This window comes from Podarcis vaucheri (genome assembly GCF_965113315.1).
Source record: "Podarcis vaucheri genome assembly, chromosome: 1".
In the NCBI taxonomy this organism is placed as follows: Eukaryota; Metazoa; Chordata; class Lepidosauria; order Squamata; family Lacertidae; genus Podarcis; species Podarcis vaucheri.
The window spans coordinates 61,690,986-61,712,754 of NC_138759.1; the positions used below are offsets into that span (position 1 = coordinate 61,690,986).

At 42.6% G+C, this 21,769-nt stretch overlaps 1 protein-coding gene and 1 long non-coding RNA gene across 3 annotated transcripts in view; one reads left to right on the forward strand and one right to left on the reverse strand.

Annotated features, from left to right (window-relative positions):
- NAV2 (neuron navigator 2) overlaps window positions 1-21,769 on the forward strand; it is a 543,877-nt gene that overhangs the window by 207,140 nt on the left and 314,968 nt on the right. The gene's annotated exons all lie outside the window — the stretch shown is intronic.
- On the reverse strand, window positions 351-20,976 carry LOC309535144. The gene is made up of 3 exons (XR_014221029.1): window positions 20,870-20,976; window positions 1,235-1,318; window positions 351-475 (listed from the first exon to the last, which is right to left on the reverse strand). It is a non-coding gene; the product is annotated as an uncharacterized lncRNA (long non-coding RNA).

The following is a 21,769-nucleotide window of genomic DNA, read 5'->3' on the forward strand; positions in this document are numbered from 1 at the left end:
TTTTGAGCCCAGTCAGTGCCACCACACTTGTTCACAGCCAAGGGGTTCCTTGTTGCTAAAGCTGCTGAATGAATGAATGAATAAGGGGTTTGCATTGTTGTTAAAGACTTAGTATCATTCCAGAGAACAATTCAGAGCTGCATGCAAATACATGAAAATAAAAACCTGACTGCCACTTCCTGTGCCATAGAGAAAAGCAGGTTTGGGAAGGGACAATTAAAAGTGGGAGAGTGGCAGGGAAGTGTTAGTGCCTCACCTGTGTTTGCTTGTCCATATTGCTTCCTTCCCCTTTAGGCTTCAGACCCATGTCTGCAAGTATAAACACAGATCTTCATGCTCATAGGGAAGTGTGTGTGTGTGTGTGTGTGTGTGTGTGTGTGTGTTCAGCAAAAAAGCAGTGGAGGGAGGGAGCTTGAGCACCATTTCTCTTTACCACTGCTCTGCTTCTAACTGTGCTTCTGGAAATGGCTTTTCCCTTTAAAAACAAAAACAAAAAAACAGCTGCTACACTTTTGTTACATGCATTCATGGGTAATAAGTAGCATCAACCTAAGAATATCTTGGCTGGACTCCAAATGTAATAGATGCACTCTAATATATTTTTATTCTGCCTAATTTCAAATCTCTTTCTGCTTTGATTATTCATTACCCATCCCTATAGGCTTTTGAACAGTTGCATACTCTTATATGCAAGATTTCCCTCCCCCCAAAAAATGTAGAGTGGTAAATCTGCATTTAAAGTAAAGAAACCTCTATCATCCATCTCATTTATTTCTCCCACCTTTCCACCTACATAGAACCCTCAGAATAGAAAACCTTAAAGAATACCATTACTATGACACCAGGTACTTACTTAACCATCACAATACCAAAGGCTATTTCCTGGGCTATATTTGGATGAAAATAAATTTAAAAATTCATGTAAATATGGTAGAATTTAGATTAGGAGTTCAGCCAGTTTTTTCTAGCAGTTTTAAAGAAAGTGGTTCTTGAGGTGGATTTGCAAGAAGAGACCATTCAGCCACTGGACAGAAAGCTTAAATAATATATAAACAGATCCAAGATCTGCATTTATTATGCCCCTTCCCCAATCCCAACACACAGTAGATTTTTCTGAAGATGTATCTATTAAGATGAAGGGAAAGGAATCAATTTCTTCCTAAGGCTAAAAAAATCAGGTCAGCAGTAGGCTGACTTGCCATGGCGATCTGTCAAGGTCTTGCTGTTTCCTCACCTATAACCCAAGGCTACAGACAGTGTGTTGTAAGCTTTCTTCTGCTCCAAGACAGATGTCTCACTTGTCCATCAAGCAGATTTCCTGAAAATGTGAATAAAGACAGACTGTCATTAGGATACAGGTCAGTAAATCAGTGAGCAGTTTGCTGGAATAGACAACAGAGGCATGGCAGGAAAGGAGGACTGTCAGGCAAATTTTTGTTAGTCTGCAGTTTATTTGTTCCAAAGCAGGAAAGAGATTAGGACACATTCCCTAGATATTTATTTTCTTTTATTTACAGCTTTTGCCAAATACAGCCTAAGAATGAAATAGCAGAAGTAGACATAATTATATAAATGCTGCACAGTGTGCCCTGAACCTCTGTGGGTGTGTGGTTCATAGAGTCTATGTGCAATGGGGGATCAGGGGATAGGTTTTTTGCTTAAATCATTGAGGCTGGGAGTAGGCTGGATCAATGGAACTAGCTGGATTGGAAAAGACCCCTCTACCTGAGACTCTGGGGAACAACCGCTAGGCAGACTAGATAATAGAATCATAGAATCATAGAGTTGGAATAGACCACAAGGGCCATCGAGTCCAACCCCCTGCCAAGCAGGAAACACCATCAGAGCACTCCTGACATATGGTTGTCAAGCCTCTGCTTAAAGACCTCCAGAGAAGGAGACTCCACCACACTCCTTGGCAGCAAATTCCACTGTCGAACAGCTCTTACTGTCAGGAAGTTCTTCCTAATGTTTAGGTGGAATCTTCTTTCTTGTAGTTTGGATCCATTGCTCCGTGTCCGCTTCTCTGGAGCAGCAGAAAACAACCTTTCTCCCTCCTCTATATGACATAATAATCTGACCTATAAAGATTAGTGGTCTTATCCAGTACATGGCAACTTCAAATGGAAGTCCTAGTTCCAGGGACTGTCCATCCTACTTTACAGAGGGGAGTCCACATTTGAAGCCCTCTTTTGAAGATGTTCTCTATTTAAAGACTGCCTGGCTTTAGTTTGATTTACAACATAGAAATTGACATGTTGCACATTTCTTACAAAACTTTGTCCTCAATTCTGGTGATGTGGTTCCTCTTTTTTTGGCAATGCATAACCAACCACTATTGTCTTAATTTCAGGACTGAAGTTTTTTGTCCCATTCAAATGCCAGGTGGCCTTTTGTCAGCATTTCAGTATTTCTCAAATTAGGATGAGCTTCCAGTGGGTGTAAATTTTGGTTACATGGTCTTAATCTGGGCAGGTGATCACAGACATGTGAGTCACATATGAGCCACTTTTGCCTACTAGGCAACAGTGACACATGAAATATGCTGGTGAAAACTGTTCAAATGCCTGAAGTGTTTTGTAAAACACGGTAGCTTAAGTCAGTCTACCATTTTTTTGTGAGAAACTGCTGGGTTTTCCAGACTGGATTTCACATGTGGCTCAGACTACATTGAGCTAATAATAATCTACATACTTAGAAGCAAAGAACCCAGCAGCCTATCTTGTCAGAGAGGGATGACAGCAGAAAATCCGCATGTCTGGAGCAGTTATTGGAGTGTGCTATGGTTGTAAATATATACTCTACACCCTGCAGATCTACAGGAGACTAATTTGGGATAGCCACAACTGCCTCTTCCCAGAAGGGAAACACATTGCCATCTATCACTCTGCAAGTCTGTGATTCTGTATGCACTAAGGTCCTTCTAAGTGGGTAGATCCAGCTTTGTCACTGGAGACCCAGATAGCCTCTGTAGCCTTACATTAGCTTAGGCTAGTATGCTACCTGCAGCCTGTCCTGTTTTTCCTCCACTTTCCTCACAGGTGAATTGTTCCAACCCCTTAATTATTTGGGTTGCCCTTTTCTGATTCTACCGCAGGGGATTGAGTCAATGCTATCTGTAGTACTTTGCTCAATAGACCATGTGCCTATATTACCTATAGAAGAGTGCTCTCCTCAACTCCTTTAGGAGTTGATGGTTTATTAGAACTACGTCAGCTGAAATGTTTCCTGATCTGGCAGCCATACAGTCCAGGCACTGCTGCAGAAAGGAGAAACAGGGATATACCGTATTTTTTGCTCTATAACACGCTCCCAACCATAACATGCACATAGTTTTTAGAGGAGGAAAACAAGGAAAAAAATATTCTAAACGAAACAGTGGATGTATGATTTTTGTGGTTCATGCTGTGGCCACAGACATGTGATCTGACGGTGAGTTTGGGGTAGCCCAATGCAAAAATCCTGAGGATCCATGTGGATCCGTGCTTTGTAACCACGTTTTTGCACCACTGCGGCCTCAGGCAACAGTGGGTGCGTGATTTTTTTGGTGCAAGCTGTAGCCATGGACATGCTATGTGATCTGATGGTGAATTTGGGGTGACCCAGTGCAAAAATCCTGAGGATCCATGTGGATCCGTGCTTTGTAGCCATGTTTTAAGTGGGGAGGGAAGGAAAAGCACTCAAGAGATAAGGAACACACGTGGGGTGGGTGGAGAAGGATGCTGTTAATAATGCAGAAGAGGGGTATAAGAGGAGAAGGCTCTTATAAGAGGAGTGGGAAGGAGGGAGAGACAGAGAGCCTGCTTGAAAAAACGTTACTGCTATTTAGCGAGTGGGGAGGAGAGAGGGACAGAGAGCCTGCTTGAAAAATCTTTGCTGTTATTTAGCGAGTGGGGAGGAGAGAGGGACAGAGAGCCTGCTTGCTTTAAAGGAGCCAACTCGTGTAAGCGGCTCCTCTCCTCTCCCGCTTTGCTCCTTTAAAGCAAGCCACGGAGGAGGGAAGGAAGGGGAACCATGGATCCTCTGCTCACAACTGCAGCAGATCCCCCCCCCCGCCATCCGTAGGCATTCGCTCCATAACACGCACAGACATTTTCCCTTACTTTCTAGGAGGAAAAAAGTGAGTGTTATGGTGCGAAAAATACGGTATATCCCAGCCAGCCATCACAAGCCTCCATGTGCATTCTTTTTGGGAAAGAATGTTAATATTTTTATTGTAACATTATTGTGTAAGTCTGTTTGAGGAAATGACTCTGGGTTGTTTACTTCTCAGTGACTACTACTCACAGCCAATATCCCTTCCACTTAAAAAAAAGGGGGGGATTCTGCAGATTAACTGGAGTTGTTTTCTGATTTGACAACAGAATTTTGGATATGACTACCAAGACTTTACTGAGAATTTATAGGTTTCTGGCTGCTAAATGCATTGAAAGCAATTGTGTTGAAGTATGAGCAAAATCCATTATAAAATATATAGCAAAAAAAATTATAGCAACATCTTTCACACACATAATTATACTGTATTTTGTGTTGTTGGCCCTTTGAGACATCTGCTGTCAACACCGGCAGTTAATAGATACAACTTTAATGATGTGACCATAATTTCGGCGCACTTTGTTAAGGACTCTATGTAAGTCAGTCATGGGGAACCAGATGTTGTTGGACCACAGCTCCCATCTTTCTTCAATATTGGCCTTGCTGGAAGTAGGGCTGACATCAATTGGTTATACAACAATTCCTCTAGAGCCACAGGTTTCCTGTGCCTGACATACAACAAGCAAGAGATGACTTTGCCAGGATTATTCAGTAGTGATGTTTTCTTCCTCTGGTCATTTATGTATTTCGTTCCCCCAAATAGCAAGACTAATATGCAGAAGAAAGAAGTATGGTGCATTCCCTCTAAAGGCCTACAGCTCCAGCAGCACATTCCTATAGTGCTCCACTACAGAGCATACTCCACTAGCTGAGTTTACTTTCCTCAACTTTCCCATTCAGCTTCCCACCTAAACCCCTCCTCTGAGATCCAGTGTAATATAGCTGTTTGTTGGACATAGACTGGAGAGTCCCAGGTTGAAAACCTCTCAGCCTAAGCCTTGAGGGGGTCGGGGGTTAAGGATTGCAGTTATTCCTCATGAATGAGGATTTCCCACAAATTGCTGGTTACATTTGTATTGTATGGTGCAGCACCTTTATTAGAAGAAATGCTGCAATTGACAGGTACTACATATCTACATACATGCACAGCAGGTGGCGCTGTGGTCTAAACCACAGAACCTAGGGCTTGCCGATCAGAAGGTCGATGGTTCGAATCCCCGCGACAGAGTGAGCTCCCGTTGCTTGGTCCCTGCTCCTGTCAACCTAGCAGTTCAAAAGGGTGTCAAAGTGCAAGTAGATAAATAGGTACCACTCCAGTAGGAAGGTAAACGGCGTTTCCGTGTGCTGCTCTGGTTTGCCAGAAGCAGCTTAGTCATGCTGGCCACATGACCCAGAAGCTGTCTGTGGACAAACACCAGCATCCTTTGCCAGTAAAGCGATATGAGCACCGCAACCCCAAAGGCGTCTGCGACTGGACTTAACGGTCAGGGATCCCGTTACCTTTACCTTTACATAATAAAGACCTAGTTAAAAATATTTATTTATAAATGTATGGCTCACCCCCACAGTGTACAAGAAGACAGCACAATACACCATACCTGCAATACTGAGCATAAACAATGACTGATTTGAGCCACCAAGGTCTGCTTGCTATAGTCCAAAGTTGCTATGTTTCTCTGCCTCTCTCTTTGGACATTCCTAGAGCAGAGCTGGCTCCTTTTGTCTGACATGGTTAATCCTGAAAAACTGTGTTGATTTCAAGTATGACTGCTGGCAAAATATGCTAAATCACTGCCCGGGCCAACTCTCTCTACTCAAGGGAGTTATAACATCTAACTTTAATAAGGGACATCTTAATAATAGAAAAGTGCACAGTCCTAGAGTCATGATTCACAAGTGAGAACTGGGCATTGCCCGATTGTTTTCACATGAGGTGACGGAAGGTCTGGTCCCACCATTTCTGGATCCATTTATTAGCTGAGTCACCCACGTCTCTCCATCGCCAAATGTACGTATAATTTATAGCAATGCAGTCTGGAGAAAACTTGTCTGGCTTGTAAAACATCATCACAGATCAGTGCAGTGAACAGTAGCAGCTAATGCTGAAGATCAGGGCCTCTTTATTGTCAGTGAGGTTTACATATCTGAGATTATTATTATTATTATTATTATTATTATTATTATTATTAATACCCTGCCCATCTGGCTGGGTTTCCCCAGCCAGTCTGGGCAGCTTACAGCACATTAAAAATTGTAAAATATTAGTCATTAAAACTTCCCTAAACAGGGCTGCCTTCAGATGTCTTCTAAACATCAGATAGTTGTTTATTTCTTTGACATCTGATGGGAGGGTGTTCCACAGGTGGCCGCCACTACCGAGAAGGCCCTCTGCCTGGTTCCCTGTAACTTCGCTTCTTGCAGTGAGGGCTGCCAGAAGGCCCTTGGCGCTGGACCTCATTGTCTGGGTTGAACAATGGGGGTGGAAATGCTCCTTCAGATATACTGGGCCGAGGCCGTTTAGCTATTAGGGCAGCAGAGAATCAACCTGCATCAGTTTGCCTTGAGAGAAGTTGTGTTCTCTAGGGTTGTTGTTGTTTTTTGTGTAGTCATTGAGTCGTGTCCGACTCTTCGTGACCCCATGGACCAGAGCACGCCAGGCACTCCTATCTTCCACTGCCTCCCACAGTTTGGTCAAACTCATGCTGGTAGCTTCGAAAACACTGTCCAACCATCTGGTCCTCTGCCGTCCCCTTCTCCTTGTGCCCCTCCATTTTCCCAACATCAGGGTCTTTTCCAGGGAGTCTTCTCTTCTCATGAGGTGGCCAAAGTATTGGAGCCTCAGATTCAGGATCTGTCCTTCCAGTGAGCACTCAGGGCTAATTTCCTTCAGAATGGATAGGTTTGATCTTCTTGCAGTCCATGGGACTCTCAAGAGTCTCCTCCAGCACCATAATTCAAAAGCATCAATTTTTCGGCGATCAGCCTTCTTGATGGTCCAGCTCTCACTTCCATACATCACTACTGGGAAAACCATGGCTTTAACTATACGGACCTTTGTTGGCAAGGTGATGTCTCTGCTTTTTAAGATGCTGTCTAGGTTTGTCATTGCTTTTCTCCCAAGAAACAGACCATGTTTCTAGGGTGGCCATGGCTAATTTCTGGCCTTCCAGACAAAGACCTGTGTGCTCATCAACAATTAGCACACGGAATGACTTAGGTTTTGAGCTTTGTTTGGTCATTGTTTTTACTTCTGGATGATACAGCAGGTCATTTCCTTGATTACTGCTGCTTCACCTCTTTCCTGGATTCTACCTAGACTCTTGCTTTCTTTCCTGATCTTGTGACTCCAGTTTTGCACTAACCAATCGTTCCAGTCTTAATCTTTGCAGATCCACAACCTACCCTGAAGGACAGATTTCCCTGGTTTTGACACTTTTAGAGCAGAATACATTCCATGTTTTCCTCCTGCCCCCTTTTGCTTGGGCTTAACATATTCTGATTTTCTTGCCCGGACTGTCACTTGGAATTAGTATGTGAACGTGTACATATTGGCTACCATGTATAGTTCCCATATCGGTTGCTGCAGGCTGACCACATCCTGATTCTTTGCCATCAGTGGTTAAGAGTGTAAACAGCCACAGGACAGTGATAGCACATGCTTTCTAGGCAGAAGGTTCCGGAGTCAGTCCCTGTCACATTTAGTTAAAGGGTCAGAAGCAGTAGGTCTAGTATAGACCTCAGCCTCAGATCCTGAATAAAGGAATAGGGTCGCCTAGTGTACTGCTTTGTATAGAAGTCAGTATTCTGTATGAAGAGCTTTCTGTCCAAGGCCAGTTTAAAGATAAGCAAAAATAGGAAAGAAAATGAAAGATATTGAAGTTGGTCATTAGTGGTTAGTACTGTACCTGGAAAGCAAACTGAGCTGGAACACAGGTTCCCTGGTCACAATCTTCCCTACTATGGGAAGATATATTATTTCTGTTTAGAAAGGAGCAGCTTGGGGCAGAGTTGCAGCAATAGCTTATCAGAAAGGGAGTCACTGTGATGTATCAGGAGGAGCAAGGCAGCAGTGAGGTCAGGGCTACATGGGCACACATTTGGAGTCAATCTAGCACTCTCGTTGGTGTTCCTGTGCAACCCTAACTTTCCTACCACCTTGCCTTTCCCTCCTAGTATGCAACAGTGACACCGCTGCCAGGAAGCTGTTACAGCAGTTCTGATTACTTACCGGGTAAGACACATTTATTACGTATAAATTACATATGCAAATTTGACCATACAAATCAGTGCCCTTTAAAAAAAATCTCTTCTTACGTTGATCCATTTCCTCTTTTTAAGCAATGAGTGGCCATGCTATAGAGCAGGGGTGGAGAACTGGATTCAGCTGGTGAGCTGAAACTTTATTTCCCCCTTCCTCTATGGTCCAAGCCCACACACTTGTCAGTCACCTGTCAATTACGCCAGGTAACTCATTTTTGCCTGCACAATTTGAAATTAAATTGCATGGGCTTTGAAGCCCTGGCAATCAATTAATTGTTGGTGCTTCTAAGTGCTATGTAGGGCTGTGTGCAAGCACCAATGACCAGTTGATCGGCCCTTGGTGCTTTAATAGAGCATTGCAGGACATTTTAAAGCCCTGACAATTAGCTGATAGTGTAGCACAGAGCAATTAATGGTCTGACTCAATATAAGGCAGTTTCATTGATACGTTTATATGACCTCCCTTAGCTTCGACTGGTATGTTGACAAAGTTTTATCAGTCTGCAAATGAACATTTCTTCCTACAAATCCTTGCTGTTTATCCTTGTGGATAATTTAGCTCCCTGCATAATGTTTGCATAACTCTTGTCCTCCCACCCACAGAGAAGCTCTGCCTAAGAGGAAGTACCTAGATGGGCATATGCCACAACGGCTGCTTGGGAAAGCTGGAATCACTTCAGCTGAGACAAGCGGAAAGACGACAAGGTGCTTACTGAAGTGCAGCCTTTCCGGAATCACCACAGCCTAATCTCTTGTGCACCGTCTGCTATCAGTTAATCCTTCCTTACCTTATGCTCTCACTTTATGTTTTCCCCATCTGACATGGGTTGTAAGTGTTCTCATCAGAATAAGCCATGTCTTCAACATGTTGTAGAGCAGACTTCCCTCACCAGATGTTTGCAACTTACACCATCACTGACTATTGGCCATGCCGGCAGGAGCTGATGGGAGTCTTAGTCCAAAACATCTGGAAGTTGGTAGATTGAGGAAAGCTATTGCAGAGCATACAACTGCATGCCTTTGAGTCTACATTAATGGTGTGTTGCTACGGCTATAGTTACTGCGGCAGATTGCTATAGATCATTGATGTAGAGTCTGTAACCTGCATGCTAAAAGTGTCACAAATAGTAGGTGTTGATGGCAGCATTGCATTAAGACTACACCTATCGGCTTCTCCTACACTGTGCAGCTGCTCAATGAACACAGAGGCAAAACCACACAAAGATACAGAGGGGGAAGTAGATGTACACTCAAGTGACTTTATCTCAGCTGTAAACTTGACTTGTTGCCCATTTTTCAGCACTCTGTGCTGAAAGTCAAAGTGGTGCCTTCCTGATGCTGGACTACAACTGTCATCAGCCCTGGTCAGCACAGCCATTGCTTCGGTGTGATGGGAGCTATAGTCCAACCATACCTGGAGAATATCACCACCAGCTACCTCTATCCTAGACCATTGGCAACCCTGGCTCGTTACAGAGTGTCTTGAATGATTTTTTTAGTGAATTTGTCAGTGTCACGTTCACACTTCATTATTTTTTTTAAAAAAAACCCCAAGATAGAAATGTAATATGTGAATCATAGAATCAAAGAATTGTAGAGTTGGAAGGGACTCCAAGGGTCATCTAGTCCAACCCCCTGCAGTGCAGGAATCTCAACTAAATCATGCAAGCCAGATGACCATCCAATCTCTGCTTAAAAACATCCAAGGAAGGAGAGTGTAACCACCGCCTCTTGTGGCAGTCTGCTCCACTGCTGAACAGCTCTTACTGTCAGAAAGCTCTTCCTGATGTTTAGTCAGAATCACCTTTCTTTTAACTTGAAGCCACTGGTTCATGTCCTACCCTCTACAGCAGGAGACAACAAGCTTGCTCCATCCTCCAGGTGTCAGCCCTTTAGATATTTGAAGATGGCTATCATATATCCTTTCGGTCTCCTCTTTACCAGGCTAAACATACCCAATTCCCTCAACTGTTCCTTATAAGGCTTGGTTTCCTGACCCTTGATCATCTTGGTCACCCTGCTCTGCACACCTTCCATCCTGTCAGTATCCTTAAATTGTGGCTCCCAGAACTGGACATAGTACTGGACCACAGGTGTGGTCAGACCAAGGCAGAATAGAGCGCGACACTCTACTTCTGTTGATGCAGCCTAGAATAGGATTAGCTCCCCCCCTTTTTTTTGCTGCTGCTGCAGCAAATGTACCTGGTGAGCCAGGTGTCCCCCATCTTCTATCTGTGCAGCTTGTTATTCTTGCCTAAGTGTAGAACCTTACATTTGTCCTGATTGAATTTAATTCTGTTTGTTTGGGCCCAGTTCTCCAATTTGTTAAGGTCTTCTTGAATCCTGATTCTGTCTTCAGCGGCATGGCTACCCCTTCCAGTTTGGTTTCATCTGCACATTTGATCAGCATCTCTTCAATAACCTTCATCCGTCATTTATAAAGATGCTGAAGAGCAACTGGCCCAGGAAAGAACCCTGCAGCCCCCCCCCCCACTTGTCACTTTTTTCCCGGATGAGGAAAAAGGGACCCTCAGCTGCCAACTTCCAGAAAGACTTTTGAACGTGCAGCAGGAAACCCTGCATCTGAATAGATACTCTTTCATCATTGGAGCCAGAATTAGATCCTTGGAGGGGTAAAGTCATCACTTTCATGATGATTATTCCATTTCCCAGAATGGGAAGGGTTCTCATTAGCTCAGACTTGGGGACAACCCAGAATTACCCTTGAAGTGTTACTAAATATTACTGTTATTACTGTACTTGTCAGATCTGGCTGCCAGTCACATCAGCCTTAATTCCTTTGAACATCAAACATCGGATCATTTTCCCTAATGCAGTATTACCAAATTTTTGCATTTCATAAAAGATAAAAATTAAAGAATCCTTTGCCCAGCAGTGCAGTGACTCATCTGAAAGTCAGAGGATTTACAGTTTAAACTGACTAATGTTAAGTGCCTGTTTTCTCAGATGTTTCTGGCATACTTTAGCTTAAGCAGCCTTCCTGGATATTTTGTTTTTATTCAAATTATAGAAATGTCAGAAAATATATTGTAGCCTCCCAAAAGTAATTGAGGGTAGTAGAGTCACTGGGCACCAACCAACCATATGTAATATGATTACACTTTGAAGCCTCTTCTGTGGTCTTATTTTTTCCATGTTATTTATGGCTGTGTAGCATTATTATTAATATTTAATTACTAAGCTCAGTGCTTTAGAAATGTGCTGAACTTGACAGTTCCAGAGACTGAAGGAATAAGTGTAGCTGTGGACACATGCAAACATGGTTGGGAAGGTGGAGCAACATTGTGTTCCAAAACCCATGGTGGCTACATAATATAATGTTGGGAATTGTGAAAGATAATTACATGAGGGAAATGCTTAATTATTCTCCATTAATTCTCCTGCTGGAATCGCCCCACCCCAGGCCCTGAGTAAGGTGAAGGGAAGGCCTGAGGTGAGAACTGTATCTACAGTAAAGGGTTTCCACTCCCACTTGCCAATTCTACTCTTTATTTTTACATATTTTTACAAAATGAGCAGCTTGGGAAATGTATTCTCAGCGTGCAGTTCCGTCCTGAGCATCCATCTGTCATGTTGTTGCTCTCAGCATTCTTTGGACTTTCCAAACCCAGAAAACACCTTTTAATCCCAACATGTAACAAGAGATTGTTGTTGTTGTTGTTGTTGTTGTTGTTGTTGTTGTTGTTGTTGTTGTTGTTGTTTTATACCCCACCCATCCAGCTGGATTTCCCCAGCCACTCTGGGCAGCTTACAGCACATAAAAAATTGTAAAACATTAGACATTAAAAACTTCCCTCAACAGGGCTGCTTTCAGATGTCGTCTTAAAGTCAGATAGTTGTTTATTTGCTTGACATCTGATGGGAGGGCATTCCACAGGGTGGGTGCCACTACCGAGAAGGCACTCTGCCCGGTTCCCTGTAAGTTCACTTATTGCAGTGAAGAAACTGCCCAAAGGCCCTCGGAGCTGGACCTATGTAGTGGTCACATAGTGGAGGAATCACACTTTTTAACCCCACTGCTATGCCACAGATGTTATGTGCGCTCCTAGGATTCAGTCCTCCATCCCTCCCATGAATTGAACAAAACTGGGTGGAGAGCTGTTGAGGTGCTCAGGCTAGCCACCCCACTGCAACTGTGCCCAGCAGCACACTCCATGCTGTCTGCATAGTAGGAGCAATCAGAATGGACCCAACTGATATTACGATTCCTCTTTTGTATGGAAAAATTCTATGTGCATGCATTGGTAGAGAGCCCCTTTTCAAATATGCCAAATGTGCAGACTGTGGGATTTATTGCCCCCAGCTGTGTTGGTTGTGGGCAGGGCAAACCCCTACAGCATCACAGCCTGTATCCTGCATTCTTTCATGAAACCAGGAGTGGTGGTGGTGGGATTGTGCCCCAGTGGACCACCCTCCATTGACTATGCAGTGAGGTTCAGGACTTTATTGGGATAGAAGCCTAGTTTTCACAAATAGCAAATAAGATGGTAAATCTGTGCCTGGGCTGTGCCGCTTCATATAGCTCAGTTTCCCTCTTTTAAAAATTACTTCCACATAGGAAATCATAGATGTCAGGAAGATACCTCTCGCCTGGTCTTATCCCTGAGAGTTTTGCACTTTCACATAGGTATTCTCCACTCACATACCATTTTATAATTTCATAGTTGTTCCTAATCAAAAATGTTTCCTAATCTTTAACATGAGCTCGTTTGACGTTGGGGGGGGGGCGGAAATTGCAGGCGCTGTGAACTCCACTTCTTAACTGATGTCTTTCTCTCAGTATAATGCCAGATTTCCAACCATCTGCAGCTCTCTATTGAAGGCAGGATGGATTCCAGTTTTCTTGGCCTTTTCTGTTTGTATCAAATGCTAACAATGGGAATGTAGGGAATGCAAATATACTTCCCAACTGGAATAGAAATATGTTGCTTCTTTTCTTTCCAGAGACCAACATTCATCCTAAAGATACCAAATGTATGCCTTTTAAGATTCCGCATGTTACATCATACCTTTAGTTTCACATAGTGCATAATATTTAGAATATAGGTGTTTGGATATATGACATAGAAAAGTATTGCTCTAAAGGTTTACTTTAAGTTTAACAATTCAGGGTGGGATTTCATTGTTCATTGAACTCAGGTTAATAACATTTGCAGAACTGCCAATTAAAGAGAAAGCTTGCTTTTAAACCACCTTTCAGTATAGGTGGCCTATAGTGGTTTGTGCGAAAATATAAATTTATGGTGAATTGGCACAAGCTATTCTCCTTGGATCTGAGTTTATGGGATTTCTTTTGGCCTCTGTAGATTTTATTTTTTTGCATATGTGCATTCTCAGTTTTTTGATCATGGACTGAAAGTCCAGGACCGTATTATTAAAGTAGCATTTTTCATCAAATGATATCTGCCCTATTGCATGCATAGGTAAAAAAAGGTAAAAGACCCCTGGATGGTTAAATCCAGTTGAATTTGACTATGGGGTGTGCAGCTCATCTCCGCTTTCAGGCCGAGGGAGCCGGCGTTTGTCCGCAGAAAGCTTTCCAGGTCATGTGACCAGCATGACGAAACTGCTTCTGGTACAATGGGAAATTGTGATGGAAGCCAAAGTGCACAGAAACACCATCTACCTTCCCACCTATTTATCTACTTGCACTTGTGTGCTTTTGAAGTGTTAGGTTGGCAGGAGCTGGGACAGAGCAGCAGGAGCTCAACCCATTGTGTGATTTCGAACTGCCATCCTTGCGATTGGCAAGCCCAAGGGGCTCAGTTGTTTAGGCCACAGCGCCACTTGTGTTCCACATGTATAACATATTTAGCAATAGAGGAGCAAATAAGGTAAAGGTAAAGGGACCCCTGGGACCCCTGACCATTAGGTCCAGTCGTGACCGACTCTGGGGTTGCGGAGCTCATCTCGCTTTATTGGCCAAGGGAGCCGATGTACAGCTTCCGGGTCATGTGGCCAGCATGACTAAGCCGCTTCTGGTGAACCAGAGCAGTGTACGGAAATACCGTTTAACTTCCCACTGGAGCGGTACCTATTTATCTACTTGCACTTTGACATGCTTTCGAACTGCTAGGTTGGCAGGAGCAGGGACCGAGCAACGGGAGCTCACCCCGTCACGGGGATTCGAACTGCCGACCTTCTGATTGGCAAGTCCTAGGCTCTGTGGTTTAACCCACAGCACCACCCGTGTCCCTAGAGGAGCAAATAAGTAACAACGAATGCTCTTTTCACAATCCAAGAGCAGTGGAGTAATGATAAATTCTGAAGTGCATGGTGGCTCTATAGCTACAGCCACAATGGGTGTCCAAACATACAGACAACTGTGTTTGTTGGCCAATGCATACACACCCCACTCCTCAAAGAGCAGCAGTACACCACATAATGCTCAATTTTAAAGGATTAGCTGGTAGTCATAGAATAATGAGCTGGCAAAGGGTGACAAAGTGCAATCCTATCGATAGTTACCTGACAATAAGCTTCATTGAATTCAGTGGTGCTTACCTTTTGACTACATAAATTCAACTTTTAAAACACATGGAGCTTTAACAAAAGTTCTTCAGCCAGCTGAAACCTTGAGCTTCTAATTAGATCAGCAAACAATTTTTCATGGAAGCATTTACTCTTTAAAATGCTAGTATGAACTGGGAACCCTACCAAGAGAAGCACCCAGCCTTTGTTTTATTAGTTCACACATTTTTCTACTTTCTGTGTGCTAATCTGTCACAGACTTTGGTAAAACCTGAAAGCCTTGTTATCACCCCATTCACTTAGCAGAGTGAAGAGTACAGTAAGACTTTCCTGGTGCTCCTGCTGATCACGTCATTGTTCCTGCTCTGCAAAAAGGTCCTGGAGCTGCCCTTCCGCCGCATTCTTGCTCCATACACATTGCAATGTTGGAATTACACACATCAAGAAGAAACAAAATTGCACAACTGGCACAGCCCTCAAATGAGCCTGTAATGTTCAACAACAACAATAGCAACAACACGTAACATGTCTACGTGCATTGCCATACAAGTGTCTCTGGAGCTGAAGTCCTCACCTGTAAAGGCTACTGCTTTAGTATCTCTAGATTCACCAGCACTGCCTTTTCCCATCTGATAGAAACTGGTAGAGGGAATCTCTGGACCCATTTTCCCTCAGAAAGGGACTGCCATCATTTCTGTCTTAGGGTTAAAAGTCAAGTCTTGGTAGGATGATTTCTTTGGATACAGCCATTGTACGAGGTACAATAATCTTGTAGCCTTTCCTTTAAAATAGAATGTCCGAGGACGATTTTTCAGTTTTCTTTCTGAAATATTTTGCCTGTGCTTTTTAGGATTTACTGCTACTATCTTCAGGCTCATCCTCTCTTTCCATTATGTATGCAGTATTTTAGCAGTGGTGCTCAATTACGCAGCAGGGCGTATTTAATGGCACAGGCTATTTTAAAGAATTTACAGCTGGGACTGGCTGCTGCTTGCAAAGCACCGAGGAAGAGTTTAGGCTAATACAAGCTTTAGAGGGAGCCATTTGTGGGCAAATTGCCTAGATAGTTTGAATATAAAGCTAAAAATATTTGTTATAGCCCATCCATATGTGATCGTATAAAGCAATTATACAGTTAACAAAAAATATTTTGGAATTGGAATGACTGTCTTGCCAAAATACTAACTGATAGCAGGTTTTATTTTAAGATAGCCTATTTCATTTTTGCTAACTAATCTTCTATCAGGCAGACATATACACTTATCTTTAGCCAGTGTGTTCAGAATGTTGGACTAGGACCTAGGAGACTAGGGTTCAAATCCCTCCTTGGCCATGAAGCTTACAGGGTGACCTTGGGCCAGTCACTCCCTTTCAGCCGAACCTGCCTCATAGTATTGCTTTGGGGATTAGATGAGGAAGGGGAAAACCAGGTAGCTTCTGGGAGGAAAGCTGGTATATAAATGTAATCTATCAATCAGCTAGAATTTATAGACTTCTAAAGAAAAGCAGGCACATTCTGAGAAAGAGGTTGAAAAACGACAGTTTCTTTCACAGGGGAAGAAAACTTCTGAGCAATTTGAAGGGCAGATTTAATCACAGCACTGCTTAACCCAATTACGGTACATCTGCTCACTCTTCCTATGCACCATATTAAGATAAAGACCAATGCAGGCTTAACAGATTGGATCCAGACTAACTCAGTAATGCTTTCGTTCCATTGATATCAACAAGTCATGTTAGTCATGACTAACAAGTCCGCTTTATTTAAGTGAAGTTAAAGTTAAAACCTCAGCGCCTAGGGCTTGCCAATCGCATAGTTGGCGGTTCGAATCCCCGCGGCGGGGTGAGCTCCCATCTTTCGGTCCCAGCTCCTGCCCACCTAGCAGTTCGAAAGCACCCCTAAGTGCAAGTAGATAAATAGGTACCGCTTTATAGCGGGAAGGTAAATGGTGTTTACGTGTGCTGCGCTGGTGCTGGCTCGCCAGAGCAGCTTCGTCACACTGGCCACGTGACCCGGAAGTGTCTCCGGACAGCGCTGGCCCCGGCTTCTTAAGTGAGATGGGCGCACAACCCTAGAGTCGGACACGACTGGCCCGTACGGGCAGGGGTACCTTTAACTTTTACTTTAAAGTATGACTAACCCATCTGGGTCTAACTATGGCTTTTACACCAGCCTAACTACCTACCACTCTTTGCTTCTAGCCTGATAAAAAGTTCTGGAGAATTCAGAAACTTGTTCACCATTCTGTAATTTTTTTCTGACGATATTGCCCTACTATGGATTTTGGTTCAAGGTGCAAAGGAGCCATATGAGAAAAGTTATTGAAGCCCCTTCAGGGAGCTATATCCAATATTGTAAGTTGCTTTGATGCTGTCAAGATAAAACCATTTTGATAACAGAAAACTGGTATAATTTAGATGAAAGTGCTGGTGCTGTTTAATATTGTCCTCACTGAAACCTGTCTTAACATCTACTTCTGATATCAGTTAAGTGGGAATTTTGGGACAGTGTTAGGATTTTAGTGTTTAATAAAATCCTTCCATCCAGTGGATTGCAGTAAAATTTAGCTCCTGTGCTCAATTGTAGGTTTATGCTTTAATATTTGGACTTTGTTGTGATAGTCTATATGAGGAAATATTACAAAAAGAGTTGTCCATGAAAATGAAGCTCTACCCTTCAAATGAAGAACATATGTTAGTAAGAGCCGAGATTTAACTTTGTCTTTTTTGTGCTTGGGTTGCTTTAATAAAGCTTGAGTGCTTCAAGTCATTATTTCATTTTGAAAATTAATCTGGGAAAAGAAAGGTGATTTAGAAACCAAATACATATTGTCCTTGCTTTTCATGTTTTCACGGTCCAATTATCACCGCTATTTATATGCCGCTTCTTAGGATAACACTATTTCCCCTTTTTCTTTTATGCATAACCTTGAAAACCAAGGATGCTGCAGGCCAGAACATTATTATCAGCTAGTATTAGTGGTTGTTGTTTTAATCAGAAAATATTAGTGGTCCCTGGTGTCCTCAATGAACAAAAGGTGTGGCTGCTTTCTGTCCAGAGAAGGCATACAGGCAGCAAATGATGTGGGTGAACCATTGCATGTTGACCTGTCATGGAGAGATCAATGGTTATACATGCATACTCCTTATAATACCAAAACTGTAGGGCAGGAGGGAATAAGATTTCAAGGAGCCATCTTATGATCAATACTCTCAGGTCAGTGAAGTTGGGTTGCCTCAAGGCTTTTATACACCTTCCTATCCTTGTCTCTGATCTCCTGAACCACTGTCAAATCATAGACAAGGAAGCAAAATGGTAGTGGAAATAAATAGGCCAATGTTATTATCCCACCCTACAAATTCCTTTATTGACACCTTTTCACCTGCTAGTGCAGCACATTCTCCTCTGTTTAGCTAAATTTGCTTGACAGCAAATCCAGGTGGAGAGAGCTTTAGTTTTAAATCTGATGTCATTACTTTCCTGGAGAAATTAACATGTGAGAGAGACTTGAGACAACATTATTTAAAACTCTTTGTTTTGAATTCATTTAAGGAGGCATTTAAATATACCTTTTGGCCTACAAACAAAACTACTTACAGTTCTTGATGCATTGCATGACTAGTCATTGCCAAAGAGCTGTTAAGGAGTGGGTTGCATCTTGCAGAAAGATTAGGATGTGTGATGTAACTAATGCATTTTCCACAGATTCTCCTCTGTTGGCGTAGATACATATAATCTGAGCAGATCTGCACTTAAATTGTTTTGGGAAACACTTTGAAATAATGAAAGGGCTGTGGCAGAACATTTAAACCATTCTCTGTGCAAATGTGCATAAATTCTTGGTTGCAGCCAAACTAATCAGGAACAGCAACATTCCTTTCAACAAAGAGAAATAGGGACTTATTTTATGTTAAGGCAGAGGTTGTCTACCCTTCTGGACCAGTGGGCACATTCTGAATTTTGAGAAAGTGCTGTAAGCACCCGTCACAGAATGACGGCTTTAGGGGTATGGCACAACACAAAACTAGACAAAGTACAGTCATTGTCAGCTATGCCCTGCTGGTCCTGATTGTGAAGTTCACACAATATTGATTCTGCTAGACATACACAAAACTTGATGCTGTTACAACCTAATGACAACAGGGCACAGTTTCCAGTACCAGTTAAAATATAAAAGGTGGCTTTACCGCACACACACTCTCTTGCACTGGCAGCACAAAAACACATTCACCACACACATAGAGGCCACAGACATACATGCATCTCTCCCACTCCCAGATTCTCATATGCATCATATGTATACACAGCCACATACACATCTCTTCCTCTCACTCAGACCACACACACACACACACAAACACACACACACACAGAGAGAGAGAGAGAGAGAGAGAGAGAGAGAGAGACCACACATTCATTCATCCTTTGCCCCTCTGTCTCTCTCAAACACACTACACATAAATACATGTGTGAATTTTGTACATTAATATGCATTTTGAACACTAAATCCTAAAATGCATTGACTTTCCAAAATGCTTGAAAAATTGTGAAGTCTAGTGAAGTCTGATCAGTAACATCCTGCCTGATGAACAGATGTGTATGTCTGGTAAGCTTTAACATAGTTGCACATCTGGTAGTCACTAGCAAACTGCATATCAAGTTAGGAAATACTGTACTGTATACAGCTTTCAAGTTACTGAAGTGCAGCTGCTAGGAAGTGCAAGACAGAGACAGTTCATGAGCTTTCAATGGTATGGTAGAAATGCCTGTTCTTACACTATGTGAGAGTTTTTACATTCTATGTCTATTGCTGCATTATCTTCAGTGGTTCTTGCATTATATATTAAAATATATTAAATATATATATTTTTAATGGTTTTGACCTTTAAAGCCTTATGTAGTTCAGGATCCCAATACCTCAAGGGCCACTTCTCCCCATATGAATGAACTCAGACCCCGCAGTTGTCATCTGGCACCCTTCTTTGTGTGCCCCCTCCTCAGGAGATTTGGCGGATGGCAACACAAGAATTGGCCTTTTCAGTGGTGGCTCCCTGCTTGTGGAATGCTCTCCCTGGGGAGCCTCACCTGGCACCATCATTGCATAGGTTTTAGGTTTCAGGAAGAAACATTTCTTTTTTGCCAGGCCTTTGGCTTTTAACTTATCTATGGCATCCTTGAGTGGATGGGATGTTTTGATCCTGCCTTTTAAAAACAGGGTTGCTTTGTTTTCTTTTATACTGATTTTAAAGTAAGTGTGTGTGTGTGTGTGTGTGTGTGTGTGGTAAAAAACAAACAAACAAAAAAAAGCCAATAAATCAATCTATCAACCTATGATATGGTTGTCATTATTATTTAATTACATTTCTATCTCACCTTTCCTCGCAAACAGCAAAACAGCAAAAGGAACTCTCTCTCACACACACAAAAAATGTTACTCTTCATAAAAGATGACCAAGGAAGGGTGGGGATGCTGTCCTCCTACAGTGACATTGCTGCCACTTATCAGGATGGTACCCACCCAGCATAGGGTCAGAGTAGCAGTGCAGTTGAGGCTGAGTGGGTGCACCAGTGGAACCAATCTGCCCCTCCCACCAGTGCACCCATGCAGCCCTGACTTAACCCTTTCCAGCACTGTCTTGGTACCATGCAGTAGCAACACCGCTGGCAGAAAAGTGGCAACACAGAACCATCTTACGGCATGAGCTGCTCCTGCTCCCCACCCCATCATCATGGATGGGCAGGGCTGCAGCACACAGAATTATTATTATATGCCCGTCATGGTCTCACATTTGAAGTATTACTGTAATGATGTGCGACACAACCATTCCAGAATAGCACCACCCTACTCAAACATTCTAAGATTGGGCCATTTTGGAGCTTGCAACAGAAGAGCAAGCTATAAGGCTGATAAAAATTACAGGTTATGCGCAAGTGTGTGAAATAGTACCAAAACAGGAAATGCCACTTCATGAAATGTGACAAGGACAGAGAAATGAAAGAGGGAGAAGAAAAGGTCCTTACCCTTTCCAAACTATCTTCTTCTGAAGCAGTTTTCTTTATATTTGAGTGTTGCTCTTGAGTTACTATAAAATGTGTTGCATGGAGTTTGACCCTGATGATTATAGAGCTTCTTGTCTCCAAGACTAGGCTCAGGAAGAAATGTGTTTTTGTTAGTGTCTTATGTTTTAGTCAGTAGGTGGCACTGGACTTAGTTATAGCTTAGTTATAGAATTAGGAGTTTCCTCTTTGTGCTTTATTATTGTGCCGAGGGGAAAAAAATCTTGCCTGGCTACTTGGTTTGTATGTTCTTCTTATGGCTGAGTGAGCTGCATGAAGGTAGAAGAACAGTATGAGAAACAGAGCTGTGGATGAATGCTATGGAGAGAGGGACTGTTGGGGAGAAGGTGGTGGAAATGATCTGCTGTTCTTGGTCATGTCAAGATTTTGTTATATTGCTGCCTTCTTTTTTTTTTTTTTTTTTTTGCTCACGAGCATTATCCATACTTGCTTTCTTTTGGATACCTGAGCAGTGCTTTTGATGCGGGAACTTTTATTATGGTTCCTCCAACATAATCTTTGGATGGTATTAAATGGTTGCTTAAGATCTCAAAGAAGATATTCAATTACCCTTGCTTTATTCTGGTGATTGATACTTATGCAGTATTAATTATCTAGTTAAAAGTTCAAGCCAAAGCTCATTAACTAGGAAATAAGTTCCACTGAACGCATTTGGACTTAGGAGTTGACACACATGTACTTCTGTTTTTCAGTTTAGCCATCAGTTCAATCTTGTGCGTGCAAACAAGAATCATCATTGTTAAGCCATTGGTAATCCTATTTAAACCACAAGATATCACTAGTATCTGTGTAATTATCCAGATTCATTTCCATATCCTTTGCCACTTCAAAACAGCACTTGCT